Source organism: Arachis duranensis, chromosome 6 (assembly GCF_000817695.3).
Source record: "Arachis duranensis cultivar V14167 chromosome 6, aradu.V14167.gnm2.J7QH, whole genome shotgun sequence".
NCBI classification, from domain to species: Eukaryota; Viridiplantae; Streptophyta; class Magnoliopsida; order Fabales; family Fabaceae; genus Arachis; species Arachis duranensis.
This window is the reverse complement of record NC_029777.3, coordinates 27,920,116-27,925,410: the sequence shown is the minus strand read 5'-3', so window position 1 is coordinate 27,925,410 and position 5,295 is coordinate 27,920,116.

The following is a 5,295-nucleotide window of genomic DNA, read 5'->3' as shown; positions in this document are numbered from 1 at the left end:
GGCGCGCACGCGGCAAGTGCGCGTCCGCGCAGATCGAGTTGGGCCAGGGGCTTAAAGCTAGCCCAGATCCGGCTCAACTCTCTGGGGACTTGGCTTAAAAATTTGCAGCAGCAAATCGGCGCGGGCGCGGCTTGTGCGCGTCCGCGTACATGTTCTTGTTCTCATGATTGGCGCGCACGCACGTAGGGCGCGTCAGCGTGGGTCAGGTTGGGCTCAGGGCATAATGTTTGCCCAAGAGAGGCCTAACTCTCGGGTACGTGGGTGATGATGCATCCGCACAGGGACGCGTGCGTGTACATTGTGCGCGCACGTCCACCCCTTTTTTTTTCAGAAAAATTATGCTGGGTGCTCCCCATACTGCTCACAACTCTTTATTCAATCAACCATCATACAATTCACAAAAATGCAATTTGATATTATTCATCTACTACTAAACACAACATACATGTGACTAAGCTAACACTTAAGTTGTACAAACAAATTTATGTGAAACATCTACCTACAATGGTAACTCAAATCACTTATTAAGCAAAAATAAAAGAGAGTGGAAAGAGTTTACCATGGTGGGGTGTCTCCCACCTAGCACTTTTATTACCATGGTGGGGTGCCTCCCACCTAGCACTTTTAGTTTAAGTCCTTAAGTTGGACATTTTGAGGGGCTTATTGTCATGGTGGCTTATGTTTGTACTCATCCTTGAATCTCCAAGGATCCATGCTCTTCAATTGGTTGACAAAATTTCCAACCATCTTCATTAAGCTTGGGCAGTGTTCCACCCAAGATATGAGTTCCCATAGTTGGTCTTCACATAGCAAACTGGGATCCCATATCTTATCTTCACACCCGTCTCCAATTTGATCTTCATACTTTTTCTTTCCGGGTGGTTGGCATAAGGGCGATCGACACATAGAATTCTCTTTAACATACCAAGCCTTCCGTCGGTACCCTTGTAAAGTGGCATTCTTCCAATCATCGCTCCTATACCTTAAAGCTTTTACCTTGATGAGCCTAATTCCTAACTTGCAACCACTACACAACTCATTCTTGCTTTTAGTTCCACAAAGAGCTCTAAGTTGACCATCATTTTCAATTAAACCATATTCAAGTGAGAAAGTAAAGCTTAGGGATAAGAGTTTTACCCACTTGAATGTTGTGTTGGATGGTGACTTGGGAAGGGAGACTTCCCCACACTTAGACAATGCAAGGTCTATTTCTTTAGGCTCTTCTTTGTGTACTTCCACCTCTATGCGAGCTTCCTCACCTTTCCCTTTTTATCACATGGCTTGGTGTTGTCTTCAAGAACTTCATCTTGCCCAATGGAAGGTGATTCAATTTTGGATAGGAATTCATTGATGAATAAATCCATCTCTTGATCAACCTTCTTCCAAGTCTTCAATGATGATATGCTTTGGAGGTTGCGCACCCTCTTCAACATCAATATCAAGCTTCTTGGGAGAGTGCTCCATGATGCTACATTCCATTGGACTTTCAACATCTCCTAAATCTTCAACCACCTCTTCCTTTTCTTCAATGATCATAGGCTCCTCCAATTGTTCTAACACAAAATTTGACTCTTCCTTTTCTACCGGATTGTCCAATTTCTCCTTCATACTTTGCTCTTCTTTTGACCTTTCACATGTGGTCATGGAAGTACCTTGAGTATTCAAATATTGGTGGGCTAAAGTGTGCACCACCTTGATCAAATTGGTCACAAACTCAAGTGTATCCCGCTTCATGGCTTCTTGTCCTTGGAGTAACAAAGTGAGAGGATCGTCTATTGGGGCTTGGGGTGGGTAAGAAGGTTCATTATTTTGGAGAGAGAGTTCATAATAGGAAGGTGGTTCCACTTGATGAAATTGTGGAGGTGGTGTGCATTGAGGTGGTTCTTGGGAGTAATCTTGATAGGGTTGTGGTGGTGCTAAGGGTTCTTGCTCATAATGGTCATAAGAGTATGATATGGATGATTCGTCATATAATGGATATGGATTATAGGAAGGTGCTTGATGTGGAGAGGCTTGTGAGTATGGTTGAGAGTTATGTTGAGGGTATGGTTCATAGGCATATGGTGGTGGTTCTTGAAAGTCACAAGGAGATTCACCATAGCCATTGGATCGATATGCATCATAGAATGGCTCTTCTTCATAGTGCATTGGTGGAGGTTGTTGCCATGAGGATTGATCATAAGCATATGGCTCCTCCCACCTTTGGTTGTCCCATCCTTGATACACATCCTCATTGAAGCTCTCATTACCTACAACATAATTAGAACTAAACTCATAGCCAAAATAAGAATTCATGGTGGAAAGAGAAAATAAAATTCTACAACTAGCAAATGAAGCAAAAAGCAAGATATTTACACTATTCACATATGTACAATAACCAATAACATAACACCATTGCAAATCCCCGGCAATGGCGCCATTTTGATGATTGGATTATTGTTGGTTTAGAGACTATACTTTACAACGAGATTTCATTAGTGAAATTCTAAACCGTCAAAAATCCAATCATCACCGTCGCTGTGCGCCCGTCGCCATAGCACGTCGCCATCACAGCTTCTTGTAAGTTCCTCTCTGTCTCTCTCTGATTATTATATTTATTTTTACAATTTTTGTATCTACTATTTTCATCATGAAATTCTGAGTTTTCTGTTTGTTAAACCTAATTAGAATATTCATTTCATTAAACCTAATTATTATTGATGTTGAATTTTCTTTAGATTAACAAATAATAACCCCGGTGTAAATTTCAACAAAGGGAGTGGTTTGGTTTATATTCCCGGCGGAGGTTCGCTTTCTAATTTCGATGCCATGTTTAGGTCTTCTTATCTAAATTTATGAGGATTATATACATGTTAAGATTTGTGACATATGGTGCATTTATAGATAGAACTAAAAGTAGAGTAGTCCCTCATATCTATGCTAATTCCTAAGCAGTTTGGCTTTTTACAGTTGAACTTAAATGCATTCAAGAGTATAATAATTAATAAAATTAGTTTCATGCTTATGAATGTATATTTCAAATTAGTTTATCAGGAATTGTAAATCTTGAGACAAATTTCTCATATTTTCTTTTCATTTCACTTTCCAGATGAAAACGGCAACTATGCGCCTCTTCGCCCAATGTATTGTTCTTTAAAGTTAAAACCTTTTTGGTTCATGTAATTCTCTAATAACTTGCTAATCTTTATGAATGTATTGTCATTTTCCCTTTCAGCTCCGGAGGTTTTTCCATTCTCAATCAGAAGAAAGTAGTCTTATTGATAATTGTTTACACTCAAATTTGATGCCAATACCGAACCCAGAGTAAGGATATAATAGTACTACTTTCTGCTCATATTTTGTTCTTGTAGAACAGGTCTACCAGGTAGGGTTGTTGCTGGAATATCTGTTGGAGTTGTAGCAGTAGTTCTGTTATTAGCATTTTGTGTTTGTATTAAATGTTGCGAAAGGAAGAAGAAAAAACTGAGAACAGAATATTTCGGTGGGAACACTACTCGAGCTAGCGAAGGTATGGATTTTGCACATATTTCATACTTGTTCAAAGTTTGAAACTCCCTCAAATAGCCCTTTAATTTGAACATGGAGAAGTACTTAAAATTTTTAATGATTTGGTTGGTTTTACATTCCAAAAATGTAATGTTACCATATAAAATAGAGTCAAATGCTTAGTTTGTACATCTGAAAAAGAAAATGTTAAAAGAATGGTTTGACAACTCTTTTTCTTAGAGATAGTTTCCTTTCCAGTTTCTTGATGGCTTCAGTATAATTTATGTTGCATATCATGCAAGAATGGTGAACATGAACAGTCGAGTAACTCTTACTTATCATCCTTTTTTCAGATAAAGCCTCTGATAGATTTGTAAACACAAGTGTGGAAAAATCAGCAGAGTGAATTGAAATAGAATAGGTGTGAAAAAATCTGTAAATGAAATCTGTATAAAGAAGGAATTCTATATTTGCCTGAATGTATAGTGTGGTACTATTACTTACACCAGCAATACGGGAAGTGAATTGAGCATGCCAAAATAAATAAAAAATGTAGAACAACATAATCCATTTGATAGATTATGATCTAATTATTTTCTTACTCCTTCATAGCCATTACTAATAAACATGGAATTTACCTGTGAAGAGGAAAATTACATAAGTAGTCTAAGGAAGCTTCTTGTTTAAGTAGTTCTAAATCATCTTGTTCCACTTCATCATTGTTCAGCCCATTAGTTTGCATATTAGACAATTCATTAGAAGCTTTGGACTTAAAAATCAAATCAAATAGACTTTCATCAGAAGCTTCAAGTCTTGTTTGAGTTTGTCTTAAAAATTAGACTTTCTAATAATGCTATCAAGTATAATGACATTGCCAAGTTTGGGTATGCTGCAATGGGACAATCCCATTTGAGATATAGCAGATAGAGTGAAGGCCGGAGGGGAGCTAGACGTGGCAAGCGACAAAGGCAAATATGACATTGCTGGAGACCATAGCATGATCGATGGTTACTAAGCTGGTGGAAGAGGCATGAAACATTATGCTTCTTTCTGGTGGAAGAAGCATGAATTCAATGAGCATCTTGCTAAGTGGTATTTACTATTTTCCTCACTTTTTGATATTCTAATAACAATTAATATATTCTATACTCCTTGCATCATGCAAACGTCTATTTTTTTCTTGAGTGTTTAGGGCTATCCATGCAAAAAGTCACACTTCTCCTTTGAGCTTATTCCACTTTTGTCCTAGGTAAAACTTTTTGCAGATCTTTGAGTGTTTTACAAGAATCTGTTCTTGTCCCAATATTTGTCATTTGATTTCATTGATTGAGATGTCTCTTCATTATAAGATGAAACTAAATGAGTAAATGACCCTTTTCTCATAGGAAGCTAGAGCTTTACTAATTACTAGGAAGGCTTGGATATCAAAAGGGTAATTTTGAAGCTGCACTTTCTTGTTAAGAAAGGTTCAATCTTTAAGTTCTAGAATCTTATCTTGTAGTTTCTTGTTAGTAATGTAAGTAATTTTAAAATTTTTGAATTAAATCTTTTTATCTTTTATCTTATCTTTTTTCAAAAATTTTATCTTTTTCAAAAATTTGATTTCAAAATATCTCATCTAACTTCCTATCTTCTAATCTTTTCAAATTTGATTTTAATATCTTTTTCAACTAACTTTTTGACTTTGTGTTTGTTTCTTATCTTTTTTAAAACCACCTAACTACTTTTCCTCTCTAATTTTTGAAAATATCTCATCTCTTTTCCAAAAATTCTTTTTTGTTTTAAATTTTAATTTTAATCTTATCTTAT